Source organism: Pteropus alecto, unplaced genomic scaffold, assembly GCF_000325575.1.
Source record: "Pteropus alecto unplaced genomic scaffold, ASM32557v1 scaffold16, whole genome shotgun sequence".
Lineage (NCBI taxonomy): Eukaryota > Metazoa > Chordata > Mammalia > Chiroptera > Pteropodidae > Pteropus > Pteropus alecto.
In genome coordinates, this window is record NW_006438867.1 from 363697 (window position 1) to 380099 (window position 16403).

Below are 16403 nucleotides of genomic sequence, written 5' to 3' on the forward strand. Positions count from 1 at the left end.
ATAAAATATATCATATGTCAGGAGGGGACAAATGATATGAAGAAAATAGTGTGCTGAGAGGGCTGAGGCAGGGTATGTACCATAATTGTTATATTCATGGAAAGTATCTCTATTTAGTTACATTTGAGCCAAGATCGAGACACTCTATGTGAATAACTCAGAGAAGAGAATTCCAGGCAAACAGATGAACAAGTGAAAAGAGCCTCAGGTCAGTTTGTGCCAGATGTGTACAGGGAACAGACAGGGGGCTAATGTGGTTTGAGTAAATTGGGCAAGGAGGAGGGGGTAGGACATGAGACCAAAGAAATGGGTGGTGGGCAGATCACCTGGAACTTTCAGAACCATTGGAAAAACTTTGTATTTTACGTAAAGAAAGATATTGTGGAAATAAATACCACCCGATAGGATGAAAACAAGCAAAGGATATTTATTCAGTTTGCTATAGTAAGGAAGTCAGCCACCATTACTTGTATTTGAAAGAGATTCAAAGGCAGATGGAGGAGAGAGAAAGCTTTGAATGGAGTAAAGGGAAGGCTGCAACTATGTTCTGAGTACAAGCTTTTGGTATGGGGAAGTTGTAGGCGAGCTAACTAAAAGTAAAGCATTTTTTAAAAAAATATTATTTTTCAATTAGAGTTGACATTCAATATTATTTTATATTAGTTTTAGGTAGACAGTATAGTGGTTAGATATTTATGTAATTTATGAAGTGATCCTCCAATTAGTACCCGTCTGGCACTATACATAGTTATTAAAATATTATTGACTATATTCCTTATGCTGTACTTCATATCTCCTGACTATTTTGTAACTATCAATTTGTACTTCTTAATCCCTTTACCTTTTTCACTCAGGCCCAAAGAACATGTCCCAGCTAGCCATCACTGGTTTGTTCTCTGTATCTATGAGTCTGTTATTGTTTTGTTCCTTCATTTACTTTGTTCCTTAGATTCCACATGTAAGTGAAAACATACAGTATTTATGTTTCTCTGCCTTAGTTCACTTAGCATAATACCTTCTAGGTCCATCCATGTTGTTGCAAATGGTAAGATTTCAATTTTTTTATGGCTAAGTAATATTCCATTGTGTGTGTGTGTGTGTGTGTGTGTGTGTGTGTGTGTGTGTGTGTGTATACATACATGTACCATGTCTTTTTTATCCAGTTGTCTACTAATGGGCACTTAGGTTGCTTCCATATCTTGTAAATAGTGCTGCAGTGAACATAGGGGTTGAATGTTGGAATCAATGTTTCAATTTTCTTTGGATAAATACCCACAAGTACAATTGCTGGGTTATAAGGTAGTTTTATTTTTAATTTTTGGAGGAACCTCCAAACTGTTTTTCATAGTGGCTGTACAAGATGGCAATCCCACCAACAGTGCACAAGGGTTCTCTTTTCTTCACATCCTCACCAACACTAGTTTTTTTTTTTTTTTTTTAGTTTATTGATGCTAACCATTCTGACAGGATATATTGTAGTTTTAAGAAGTGGGGCATTTTATGTGGCTGGTTAAGAAAGGATTTTGGCTTTCTCTGGTTAGGCTTAGACTGAAAGTAGGGATGAAAATTAGAGAAGCTGTTAGTTACTGATCAAGTCCTGATCATTTTGGTCTGATTGCTTTAAAAGATGTGGTTTGGCTCCCCAGTTGCTGTAGGTTGTGGGTCAAAATTGTATTTTAATATGTAATCTGACTTTATTTGTATATGTAGTCTCTTACAATAGAGTTTTGAACTTAGGGGTACTATAATTTGACATAATCTAAGAACATTATTTTTGGCTGTCGTGAGATAGACATTAGGGGCCAGGAGATGAAGCAAAGAGTCCAGTTAGGAGGCTTTGGAACTATTCAGGGAAGAGATCAGAAAATATTGGACCAGGTGGTGGCAGTAGAAGTGGTACAATACAGCTATTTGCAGGACATATATAGAAAGAGCCAAAAGAGTTTTCTAATGGATTAGATGTGGTACATGAGAGAAGAGAAGAATCAAGGATGACCTCAAATTTTATTTTCATAACCAACTAGAAAGATAAAATTCCTGTATACATATGTGGGAAAGACTTTGGAGAATCAAATTTAGGGCTGGAAATCAGAAGTTCCATTTTGGACATACTAAAATTTGGTGTCTTTTAGATATCCAAGCTGAGATGTCAAGTTAACTAGGTGGGTATATACAACCCTGGATTTCAGTAGAGAGGTTCAGATCAGAAATATAAATTTGAGAGCCACTGGCATGTTGATGGTATATAAAGCCACGAGTCAGAACAAAATCACTGAGGGAGGAATCATAGATAAAGAAGACAATAGGTCCAGGGACTAACTAGGGCATTTGAAAGTCAGGGCATTAAAGAAAACTGAGCAAAAGAAGATTAGAAGGTTCTCAGTGATGAGGATAACCAAGAGAGTGTGGGTACTAGAGTCAAGTGCAACAAGTGTTTCAGAAAAAAAGAAGTGATCTGTTGTTTCTAATGATGCTGTCAAGTTAAGTAAATTGAGAACCAAGAACTGATCATTAAATTTAGCAAAGAGAAGTCACTAGTTATCTTCACCAGAACTGTTTCAGTGGAGTAGAGAGGACGAAAGCCAGATAGACTGGGAGGAGAGAGACTGGAAGACAATAGGCATAGACATTTCTTCCAAGAAGTTTTGCTTTAAAAGAGAACAAAGTGGTATCTAGAGAAATATCATTTCTTATTTTTAAGATGAGTTTTAGTAAGGGTAAAAATTACTCTTACTATTATGAAGTAGGATTTTACCAAATATAAAATTTTAACATAGAAATTATCATAAAACTTCAGTATAAAATTTTACACAAAGTGCCATAAAATATTCTAGTCAAGTATCTAATGAAATCAGTGAGTTTCCTTTCATTGACTTATAGAAATTAACTCTGGTATCACCTTGGGGTTGGCAGTCCTCAGGTCATTTACAGAATGGCATTAGTATGAAATATTATAGAAAGTTTCATTTATTTACTAAAGTTTCTTGTGGGTCAAATTCATATATTGAAACTCTAACTCCCAGTGTGATGGTATTTCTAGTAGAGCCTTTGGGAGGTGATTAGATTTAGATGAGTTTATAAGAATAAGGCCCTCATTGTGGGATTAATGTCCTTTATAAGAAGCAAATCTCTCTCTCCTCTCTCTCTCTCTCTCTCTCTCTCTCTCTCTCTCTCTCTCTCTCTCTGTCTCTCTCTCTTGGCACAAGTACCAAAGAAAGGTTATATAAGCATACAGCAAGAAGGCTGCTGAATACATGCCAGGAAGAAGGCTCTTACCAATAACTTGATCCTGGACTGCAAGAAATATTTATTTCCATCCAAGTTTGTGGTATTTTGTTCTAGCATCCCAAGCTAATCAAGACAGAGTTGATCATATATTTATTCTACACTCTAATCTATATTGGCCATTTTTTTCCCAAATAAGTTATTCAGAAAAATCCCACGTATGGGATTTTAATTTAATATCTTGAATATCTAAGTTTTGGCTCCTCCTACACACTATAACCCACGGAGGATTGATTAAGCATGCCAGGACTTCTTGCTAGAGTGAGTAGGTTTGAATTACAAATAAAAAAGAGTTCTGGGTGTCCAGAACTTGTCCTTAGCTCTGGAATCCACTCCTACACTTGGTCTGACAGGATAAAAGGCTCAGCACCGAGTATGGTCCTCTTTTGACTTAACTTCTTGTAGAAATGTGTGGTCTGTGGGAGAAAAACTAGAAAAAGAGAGTTGAAGAAAGGCCTTCTTGGTAGACTTTCCAGTTAACATTATTTTTCAATTCATTATATATATAATTGCCACGAGTAAGCATAACTTTTTAAGTGTAAAATCTCAAAAAGAGACATTCTTGTATTAACTTTAAAAATTATTAGCTAGAGACTGGGCAAAATGATGTAGAAGATAGAAGCTTTATTCATTCTCTCTTATGACCACATCAAAGGTGTGATGGAAACACGGAGCAAACAGCAAGCAGAGTCACCTGGGAGTCTAGATGAACAGAGCACTACAACTAGGGAGAGAAATAAGAAATCATCCAGCAATGGCCGAAGGTAGTAGGCAGCAAAGACATGAGGCTGCCCAGTATTCAGCAGCTGACTGAGACAGAGGCTGTGGCAATGGCAAATGCCTCTTAAAGGGGTCATGTCAAAGAGCGGACTTTCACGGTGGCAGACCTGCTCATTCTGAACACCAGCGCCGGGTTGGCTGCTCGGGGGACACCAGGGACTTACAAGGGGACACTAAGTTGTCAGAGTGAGGGCCAGGGGTGAGGCTTTATCCTGGGCAGAAGTGCCAGTGATATCCATTGTTCCTCTGTTGAGCCCTCCCCTCTCCCAGCATATGGAGGCAGCACCACCATAGCTGAGATGTCATCAAACTGGATAACAGAGAATGCTTCACTCAGAGGATTTCCTGAATCTCTGATTCTCCCAACTCTTGGCCCTACCCAAGCCACATCCAGTTGTGTTCTTGATGATTCCTGTGTCCCTTGCTGAGCAGCCCTACGACCCACAAAGGTTGCAGCTGACCTCAGTTTCTGGAGTGGCCTCTTGAGGCAACTATAAGCACAGCATCTGTGGATTGCTTGCTGAATCTTAAGAGGTGGCTCCAGAGGGAAACAGGCTGGGGCTAAACTTGGCCTGCACCTGAACCTGTCTTAGGACTCCACCGCTGGACACTTACTATACAAAGCTACACTAATAAGACCAAGAGACTTAGGAGCTTTGCTTAGTACATAGAAATAGCCACAGAAAGGCAATCAAAATGGGAATACAAAAACCATGTGAAAGAATAGAAGGGAACTCATGAAAGCAAATGGGAATACGAAGGAACAGAAACCATGTGAAAGAATAGAAGGAATAATGGAATCAAGCAATCTAACAGATGCAGAATTCAAAACACTGGTTATAAAGATGCTCGATGAACTTAGGAGAAGAGTAGATAGCTCAGTGAGAACTTTAACAAAGAGATAAAAAACATAAAAATGGAAATGGAGATTCTAAAATGGAATTAGAAATGAAAAACACATTATCTGAGATGAAGAGTAAGTTAGAAGGAATTAACAGAGTGAATGAAGAAAAGGATTGAACCACTGATAAAGAGGATGGGGAAGCCAAGGACACCCACTCAGAAAGGCAAGAAAAAAGCCAAGAATATCATAATAATTTAGGGAGCCTATGGGACAAAATTAAATGCAAAAACATCCATGTCATAGGGTTATCTGAGGAAGAGGAAGAACAAGAAGTTGAAAAACTATTTGAAGAAATAATGATGGAAAACCTCCCTAACCCGATGAAGGAAATAGACATATAACTCCAGGAAGCTCGGAGTCCCAAGAAAGATAAACCCAAAGAGGCCCATGCCAAGACACAACATAATTAAAATGCCAAAGCTTAAATATTAAAAGCAGCAAAGAAAAGCAGTTAGTTATCTACAAGGGAGCACCCATAAGACTGACAGCTGATTTCTCAAAAGAAACTTCACAGGACAGAAGGGATTGGCGAGAAATATTCAGCATGATAAAAACCCATGATCTACAACCAAGAATGCTTTATTCAGCAAAGGTATCATTTAGAGTCCAAAGATAGAAAAGAGTTTCCCAGACAATAATAAGCTGAAAGAATTCATCAACACCAAGCCAGTATTACAGGAAATGTTGGAGGGACTTATTTAAGAAGAAAAAAACATGTATCAAAAACATGAATAAAGAATGGTAATAACTACATATCTATCAACAAGTACCTCAAGTGGAAAAGAATTAAGTGCTCCAATCAAAAGATAGGGTGGCTGAATGGATAAGAAAACAAGACCAAGACCTTACATATGCTGCCTATAAGAGACTCACTTCAGAGTTAAAGACATACACAGACTAAAAGGAAGGGGATGGTAAAAGATATTGATGGACCTAGAGGGTACTGCACTGAGTGAAATTAGTCAGATAGAGAAAGACAAATACCACATAATTTCACATACATGTAGAATATAAAGAACAAAATAAACAACAACAACAATAATAAAAATGGAGACAAACTCATAGATACAGAGAACATTTTGAGGTCTATTAGACGGGAGGGGTTTTGGAGGGATGGTAAAAAAGGTAAAGGGATTAAGAAGTACAAATGGATAGTTACAAAATAGTCATGTAGATATAAAGTGTAGCATAAGGAACATAGTCAATAATGTAATAAATATGTAAGTGGGGAGAAAGGTGCTAGATTTAGTGGGGTGATCATTTTGTAAGTTATACAGATCTCTAAGCATTACTGTACAACTGAAACTAATATATTATTGTATGCCAACTATAACTGAAACAACTCATTGAATTGTACAATGTAAATATAAGCAAATAATTGTGTATTTTATTTCAATAAAGCTGGAAAAAATTATTAGCTAATATGTATGGGATTCTTATTATTTGCTAAGCCCTATATTAAACACTCTACATATATCAGGTAGTATTAGCCTTGCAATGACCCTTTCAGTTAAGTACTATTATGACTGTCATTTTACCTCTGATGACACGAGGTACACAAAGGTTAAGTAACCAGTCAAAGTTTAAACTAGTAGGTGGTGGTGCTGGTATATGAACTCAAAAAAGTCAGTCTCATGGCCTAAGCTCATAGCCACTATGCTCTTCTCCTATAAGAACACTTAAGATAGCAGGGAGCATCACTCAAGTCAGAGAAAAATAAAAGGCTAAATTGGAATCATAAAAGAGATCTAAAATACTGCTGAAACAGAGAGAAACAGAGACGGAAGGTATAACAGAAGAAGAAAAATGGAAGATAGAAACAAATTATTTAAAAATTCTTAAAGATTCAATGTGGTTATAACAATTGTATATTTATAGATTATATATACATATAATTTTACATATAATTTTACACATATAAAATTATAAAAGTATTATGTAAAAGTATATCTTATGTATAATATACATGTTAATAAAATAAAATAATTAGGCAAAAGTATATATGTATAATGTACACATTAGTATGTAAACAAATATAATAACTGTATAATATAACATAAAAGAATATGCTATGTCAAATTCCATGAGCACATTAGATTGAAATTGCAGCAGTCTCTGGGAAAGTGTTCATTGAGAGACAAAGCAAGAGTTACAGTATAGAAATAGTAAATAAAGACACATGGAAAAAAGTGACTGCAGGGTCATCCTCTCAAACATTAACAGTGGTCATTTGCTCATGTTAGGACTACAAGTGACTTTTATTTCTTTAAATCTTTCTAACTTTTTGACACCGAACCTGTGTTACTTTTATAGTTTCAGATTGGTATAATTATCTTTATTTTGAAAGATAAAGTTGAATAAAATTGAATTGATTCTTTATTAGTCAATGTGACTACATCATAAAAATAAAAACTAGTTTTTTTATTTTTAGGTTTAACTGTGCTGTATCTTAGGCAAAAAATAACTTGTTTTCAGAAATAAAGTAGTTGTAACTACATTTGAAAATGAATGTGCATATTATCCTTTTCTCAATTACACTGAACAGATAAAAAAACCCCAGACTCTGCTAAAAATTTGATAGAACAAAATATCTTCTAATTTTTTTTTTTTTGCTAGAATAGAACAAAGAAGTGAAAGAAAATGCAGTACATGAATAAAGGTACTGAGAGTTCATCTTTAAAAAGTTTGATGCATTCAAAAACAGCTGGAAGATGTTCTGGTCCACCTTCAAGCTACGGCGGTGTCCTTAGACTATCCAACAAGTGGTACTGAATACAAACTCTGCCACTGATATTTTCGAACTTGGACAGCTCTCATATCTCCATGGTTTGTTTTTTCACACTGAAACAAATGTAGTAATAGTGGCTAATTTCAACAGGGGCTTCAAAAAGAAACAAATGAGAATAATGAAAACATGTTCAGATAACATGATAATCAGTGTTACAAGTTCACATTAGGACTTGTAACCAAGATTATTCTTTAGCACTAGGCAAACATGTTGGTTAGAGTGAATCATTGGGTAATCTTTATTTATATCTTTAAATATATTTATTTTGTGAATGTAGAAACTTTCAGAGAGTTTTACATCACTAAAATAGTTTTATTTTGCATCACTTTTTTTTTTCTATCCACCTTTGGTGCCAGAAACTGTGTGCTGTACTTTTAATAAGTGTTTTTTATTTGTTTTTAACAAAATTATTTTTCTCTTCAGGCAATAACCCATGTTTCATAAAAAAGCTTTGACACGATGAAGTTGAAGCTCTTGCATGCTGTTTATTTTTTTAATTTTCTTTTTTAATTAAAGTTGACATTTAATATCATTTTATATTAATTTCAGGTGGACAGTATAGTGGTTAGATATTTATATAATTTATGAAGAGATCTGATTAATCTAGTACCCACCTGGCATTATAGGTAGTTATTACAATATTATTGACTATATTCCCTATGCTGTATTTCACGTCCCTGTGACTATTTTGTAACTACCAATTTGTACTTCTTAATCTCTTTACCTTTTTCACTCAGGCCCAAAGAACATCTCCCATCTAGCCATCACTAGTTTGTTCTCTGTATCTATGAGTCTGTTTTTGTTTTGTTTCTTCATTTATTTTGTTCCTTAGATTCCACAAATAAATGAAAGCATATGGTATTTATCTTTCTCTGTCTGACTAAGTTCACTTAGCATAATACCCTGTAGGTCTATCTATGTTGTTGCAAATGGTAATATTTCATATTTTATGGCTGAGTAATATTTTATTGTATGTATATGCCATTTCTTCTTTATCTAATTGTCTATTGATGGGCGCTTAGGTTGTGTTCATATCTTGGCTATTGTAAATAGTGTTGCAGTGAACATAGGGATGCATCTATCTTTTGGAATCAGTATTTTGATTTTCTTTGGATAAATACCCACAAGTGTAATTGCTGGGTCATAAGATAGTTTTATTTTTAATTTTTGGAGAAACTTCCAAACTGTTTTCCATAGTGGCTGTATCAATTGGCAATCCCATCAACAGTGCATGAGGGTTCCCTTTTCTTCACATCCTCACCAACACTTGTTTTTTGATTTACTGATGATAGCCATTCTGACAGGTGTGAGGTGATATCTCATTATGGTTTTAATTTGCATTTCTCTGATGATTAGTAATGTTGAACACCTTTTCATATGTCTATTGGACATCTCTATGTCCTCTTTGGAGAAATAACTATTCAAGTCTTCTATCTATTTTTTTTTTATTGAATTCCTTATTTTTATTGGTGTTGAGGTGTATGTGTTCTTTATAAATTTTGTATATTAACCCCTTTTCAGATGTATGAAAGGCAAATATCTTCTCTCATTCAGTAAGTGTCTTTTCATCTTGTTAATTTCTTGTTTGTTTGTTTTTGCTGTGCAAAAATTATTTAGTTTCATGTAGTCCCTTTTGTTGATTTTTTTTCTTTTGTTTTCTAAGAGCAATTTCAGAGAGTTTACTGCCTATGTTTTCTTCCAGGAGTTTTATGGTTTTGGGTCTTACATTTAAGGTTTTCATTCATCTTGAGTTAATTCTTGTATATAGTGTAAGAAGGTAGTCCAATTTCTTTTCTTTTCTTTTTTTGCATATATCTGATCATTTTTTCCCAGCACTATTTATTGAAGAGACCGTCTTTACCCCATTGTCATAGATTAAGTGACCATATAGGAGTGGATTGAATTCTGGGCTTTCTATTCTGTACTGTTGATCTATGTGTCTGTTAAAAACAGTACTATGCTGTTTTGATTACTATGGCCCTGTAGTATAGTTTAATATCAGGTAGCATAATACATCCAACTTTGTTTTTCTTTCTCAGATTGCTGTGAATATTCAGGATCTTTATGTTTTCATATAAATTTTTGGATTATTTGTCTTAGATCTGTGAAAAATGCCATTGATATTTTGATAGGGATCACACGGAATCTATAGATTGCCTTTGGTAGTATGTACATTTTGACAATGTTAAGTCTTCCTATCTATAAATTTGGTATATGCTTCCATTTATTTGTATCTTCTTCGATTTCTTTATTAAGTGACTCATATTTTCTGAGTACAGGTCTTTTACTTTCCTGGTTAAATCAATTCCTAAGTATTTTATTGTTTTTGATGCAATTGTAAATGGAATTGTTTTCTTAATTTCTCTTTCTGATAGTTCCTCATTGGTGTATAAAAATGCAACCAACTTCTGAATATGAACTTTGTATCCTGCTACTTTACTGAATTCATTTATAAGTGCCAATAGTATTTTGGTAGGATCTTTAGGGTTTGGTTCACTCAGAACATAAAAGTCTTTCTTTAATTTGTATCAAATAAAGTTAGGGTTCTTGAGATGTAAGTCCTACTTTCCTCTAGAATACTATATTTAATCTATACCAAATATTATATAGTATTAACCTAATCTGGCCCCACCAAAAATGACTACGGAGATCAAATATTTAATATACTAGTTCATACCTATATTTTGGTATCATAAAACTATCAGAATGAGCCTGTTTTAATCAGAAGTTTGCAAGATACTTCAACTGTATAAACTAAACAATTGCACAAAATATTTTCAGGTTTTAGATATCTATACTAGGTATCATTACTCAAACACCTATAGCTGAGGTTGTGTTCTCCTAGGAATGTACATAAAACTCAATTTACTCTGATTAGAAATTACACAAAGTAAAAAAGCAATGGGACTTTTATATCAAATAAGAAGTTTTATCTCATACATTTTACTTATAAAAAGAATAATAATGTTTAATATTAATTAATATCTATATGCTCCTAAGACTGAGGAGAGATGATATAATTTCTGACGATTGAGGAAACTAATATACAGGAAGAAAAGGATCTTTATGCTAGGTTAGATACTTCTCCATGAGTATGGATTTCCCCCTTATCAAGCATATTTCACTCTGTATTGCTAGTTGTCACAATTTAGTGCAAGGTAATCGTCTACTTATCTGACCCTTCATGCTTAGTGTTCCTTCTATCTTCTAGCACTTATATTCATAGCTCTTAGCAGAATTCCTGGCATATAGCAGATTCCCAATAAACATTTATTGAACATACAGATACATTATGCAAGGGCTGAATTGGTCTTGATTATTTTCCTAGAATGCTTGGTTTTATTCACCTATCTAACATGTTCGGGGGTGATATATAAAGATAAAAGATAATAGAATAAAAAGAGAAGACATTACTTTGTTGTTCTTGTTTTTTTTTATTTCTATAGATACAAAAATAGGTAAATAAAGTTGATGTGGCAAAATATACGATTTAATTATGATTTGGCTTTGGCACCTATCAGCTGGGGAACTTTAGAGAAGTAAATTCTGTGAATCTCAGAGATCTCATTTGTAAATTGATATATAAATTGCATACTTGTAAACATAAAGCTTAAATGAGATAAGATTGTAAAGCTCCTAATAGATAGTCATTATAATACTAATGTTATTATATATGAGTACTCACTATGATCCTTGGCCTGCGGAATAACCAACAAAGACTTCTCGGTGTAGATGAAAAAGGGGCACTTAATAAATCTAACCAAAAGTAACCTCACAGGCAGATCCGATCATAAATTCCTAACTGGACAGGTCCTAGTAGGTTGAATAGTCATATCCCAGGCATATAACTTCTTTAATAAAAGTTTTATCTTTGCCTTCAGCAAGCCCTGTCCATTGTTTTTGTGCATCTGGGTTAACTAACATACCTGTAAATGCCTCTTTTTCAGACCCCTCAGAAACCTAACCACCCTCAAGAGAGTACATAGTCTTAACTGTATGTGATCCAATCCCCATCTTGCTTTCCCCCACCTTCACGTAATCTTTCCTGTATTCCCTTCTTAATTCCAAATGTGTAGAAGAAACTTCAAAACTGTCATTCCTTGCAGAATTTGAGATCTTGCTTCCTGGCATTGTTGTTACTTTGGCTCAAATGAATACTTATAAAAATTCTCTACAAGTTTATACATGTCTTATTTGATGTAGGTGGCAGGATTCTGAAGAAGTCTACCTGGGACCACCCCGAAGACCTGGGACCCATTGCTAGGTACCAGCAGGGGCCCATTATATCCCACCAGTTTTCTGCTTCATATTGGGCAAACTTGGGTAAGTTTTATCTCAGAATCCCAGACCACCTTGCTTCAAGGGGCAGGTCCTGACTTTATTTGAGCTGCTCCTAGAAAATCCTTGAGGTGGATAAATGTTGAGATAACTTAGGGAAAGGAGGGGAAAATGTGTTGCCACTTTTAATTTCTGCTTTTTATTGGATTGCCTACTGAGTCTGAACAAAATCTTTGCTGGTTAAATGAGAAACTGAACTCTCTTTAGCTCCAAAGAGGAAGGGCACTTGTTTCCTTAACCTGAATCTCAAGTACTTTTGTGTGACTGAGAATCTTTATGAGGCTGACTGAAGAAAAATTTCCTCCATGGTATGAAGCAGTCCTATGGGGATATCCATCACATTTGGTTCATCTGGAGACATGCATGTAAGGGCTTTTAGGGTTTTTCCTAAAAGTATTTTCAGACTCTGCATATTTAAAATGAAAAACTAAAATTAACATAGGAAATCATGTCATGATGAGGATCCTTTGATACTTCTAAAATAATATTTTGCTTGGACAATTAGAAAAAGCCTGCTATAAAATTAGGCCGAAGGAACGGAAAACATATTTACTTGGTCTCTCGAAGCTTAAAAAAGAGGATTTAGATAAATGGATCAACCTATGATGCCATTTAGGTGTCAACCCAATTCTTCAAGGAATTAAAAACTGTCCTTATTTTAAAAAGAGAAGGTCATTTAACATTTGACTTGTCAAGGACAGATATTAAATGTAAATGCTCTCAAACGAAATTTGGATATACCAATCTTTTATAAACTAGTGAATTCTTCTCATAGTTAAACAATCTCTTGTTTGTGTCTGTCTGTGTATGTCTATATACGTATGCTGTAAATGCGAGAGATAAGTTTCTACCTCCAGATGGTATTGTTAACATTAATTTAAAGGTTAGCACTTGTAAGGATTGGATATTCTAACATTCTCAGAAGTATAGAAACTAATTCAAATGCTTTTCAAGTTCATGTGTTCTAAAATTAATCCTTAGTAAATAAAAGTCTGTTTAAGTTTGTTGGTTTAAGTAGAACAGACATGTCTTTCAAGTTATTGATATTAAACATAATATTATATTTTACCCAGGTTTTACAAAAATAAATCCATGTTAATAATTGACTTTGATGTCTATGAAAAATGTTTCTAGAGGTTATAAAATGTCCAAGCTAAAGAATGTTAATTTCTTACTTCTTAGTTTTTATTAGAAATTGAGGCTTAAAGGATCAAAATCTCAATATATGTAGGAATAAATTTGTGGTTTCAGATGGGTTCTTGGAATACCTCGAAATATTTTTTTCATGTAAATTTCACGGGAAACATTGTAATAAGTTACAAAAACTTCTAGTGTATGTGTTGTGTGGGTAAACAAAAGCTGTAAATTAAATGAATAGTCAGGACAATGAAAACCCTGGAAAACCATTTTTTTTTTTGCATTTCTTCATGTATCATAGTATATTTAAGCTGAAATTAAATTAGATGGAAAAACTCATAAGCTGATATGAATGAAAGGAGACATTAAGAAAATGTAGAATAGGTTACTGCTTCTTTTCACAGTGAGCTCTCAGGAGATAAAGATTTTAAAAGTCATTGACTACTATCTGGAGATTTTGTTTATTGGAACTGACATAAAATAGAAGTCACTCTCTCCAACCTCTGTGGAAGGGACTTTATCAGATGTTACTGACTAATCCAAGTGCAGTTACACTTAAAGGGTTTAACTAATGGATTCATATTTCTTATCTAAAAAAGGCATTCAGCAACGAATGCACACCTTCCTCATCTTTGACACTCACTCGCCGCTGCCTAAAATGGGCATTAAGAACTCCTCTAGGATGAGAAGCCACTAAAATCAGGTAGACAGCTATCCCAAGACATCAACAAGGGCTGTATACCTACAGACTGATGTTAAACTCAGAGGCCATTTTGACTGTCTTTACCTGTCTGCTAATGATATTAGCCATAATTGTTATACTTGTTCTTTAGGTTTTTCTATACAATCTAACTGTTAATGATTACTGAAGATATATAAGATAACTGTTTTAATACTCTTTCTATGGCTTATGTAAATGTTATACCTGGATGTTCACCCAGGAGCCACAAACATCCTAAGGCATGGGAGGTGACAAAGAAAGTTAACATCTCCACTAAGCAGTCCGTTCTCTTCTTATTCTAGGTTTTCTCTCTGTACCATAGGCTTTAATTTATGAGGAAATTGAATTTATTTTTATATTGAATAAATGACTGAGCCCTTTTGTCTAGGAAGTTATTAATATCCATAATCATGGCAGAATGGTGCATTCCTTCTGTGACCCCACAGCATTTTGTTGAGTAGTAGGAAAAGCCCCTTCTCAGTCCTCCATGCAACAAAATATATCTGTTCCAGACTAAAATGTGGGCTTCCCAGCCCTTTCTGACATTTAGCTTGTGCTTGGATGGCCTCTCCTTGGTTGGCAGCAGCAGATAGCAGGATAGCTGCAAGAGCTGCATGTGGCTGTTCAGGGGATTTAGTTCCGTTCAATTCACAATCCCCCGGGACAGTCAAGGACAAGGATTGGGTACACTTGCACCAGGCTTTTGTTAGTGTCTGCCTATTGAGGTAGGCTGTGCTATTGCACAAATGATGTGGAAAACATGATGACTGAGCTCACTCATTAAAGAGGGGTCAATGCTATTGATGATAGAGTCATGATTCCCAATCAGAGAGTCACAAGAATCTGGAGACATGAGAGGTATTATAGAGCATTCAAATAGGTACTGAGTATTGCCTCAGACTAAATAAATAAGCACATAAATGTATTATTATTTTTGCAGTGAATATAGATACTTATGTATCGAATAAAATATAGTCATTTAAAATCTTTACTTAACTCACAACTATGTAATTTTAAAAATATAAGTGGATAGAGAATATTCTAAGAGTATAATTATGAACATGTGAGAATCCTGGACATATGCCTGTATGTATATGTTTGTGTGTATGTATAGAGAGTTTATGTTAAGTTTTTTGTCATAAAATTGGGAACCAATGTTCTAAAACTTGTCACACATGAAATTGAGAGCATCCTATAAACATCAAGTAAAATGCCTAAAATGGTACATATACTTATATGGTAGTGAGGCAAAAAAGGTTGAATGAAAGAATATATTTAATGTGTTTAGCACACTGTCTGGCACATAGTTTGTGCTCAATGAATGTCAGTTATTATTATTATGCTAATAATAATAATGGTAAGTAAAGCATTGGGAAAGTATATACTTGTATGGTAAAGCATTGGGAAAGTACATACTTGTATGTCTTTATATTAACTGTCGAATAAGTAAAAGCAGTTCCCATTCTAAAATAATGCAGAGTTGATTATTCCAACTTCTTGCTCCCATAGCACTTTGTTCATATTTTGTTGTACCACATCACATTCTATTGCAATCATTTATTTACATCCTTTATAAGAATGCTGCAACATGAGAATAATTAATTTTTCTAATTTTTAATTAGGAAACTAAATCTTAATAAAAGCTCTTTGATTTGGTTAAGGCCATACAACTAGAAATGGTAGAGTAGGAAATCAAACCCAGGTCTTGTAATTTCGAGACCAGTGGTGTTCAACAAGATGTGAAACAGAGCAGGCATTAAAGAACACTTGTCAGTTATTATAGAGATGATCATGGCCTGGAATGAAGAGGGCTGAACTTCAACTAGAAAATTCTAAGACAACTTAGATGATCATAACATGAAACAAAATTAGAAAAGTTTTACTTGGTAGCCTGCAAGTCTATGGATTATAAGAGTGTGTGTGTGTGTGTGTGCGTGCGTGCGCGCGCGCATGTTTAGAATATATATTTTGTTTTTAATATCCTACTTTTTAGACCTTTTATGGGTATAGAGCATAGGATATTACTCTGGACTTATAAATAGGAAGGCACAAATGAGTTTAAGTGTCTTGTTCCTTGTAGTAAAGTATGGCAATTGGCAAATAAAATATCAAGAAATGACTTTAAACAAACAGGCCAGTTTACATGTATTAAAGCTGTCACAGGCTTGTTCAAAGAGAGAAGGTTTACTATGCTAACACTAATCTAAAACTCAGGACTAGAAGAAAATTTAATTATTTATTCCTAGTTAACGCAGATAAAACTAAATATAATTAAATGCTAAGTGCTTCTTAATGGAAATTATAAACATAATTGAACTTCATATTGAACTAAAAGCAGAGATGTTAGTTAAATAAACAGATACAGATCTTCAATTCTCTTATCCTCTTTCTTTAATTATGCTCAGTCTTTTAACCTAGAAATTTCCACATATGTACTTAGTAGATTGTAT

General features: G+C 34.3%; 1 protein-coding gene across 1 annotated transcript in view; it reads right to left on the reverse strand.

Annotated features, from left to right (window-relative positions):
* Positions 1-16403, reverse strand: part of FREM2 (FRAS1 related extracellular matrix protein 2) — a 268872-nt gene that overhangs the window by 161580 nt on the left and 90889 nt on the right. The window lies entirely within an intron of this gene.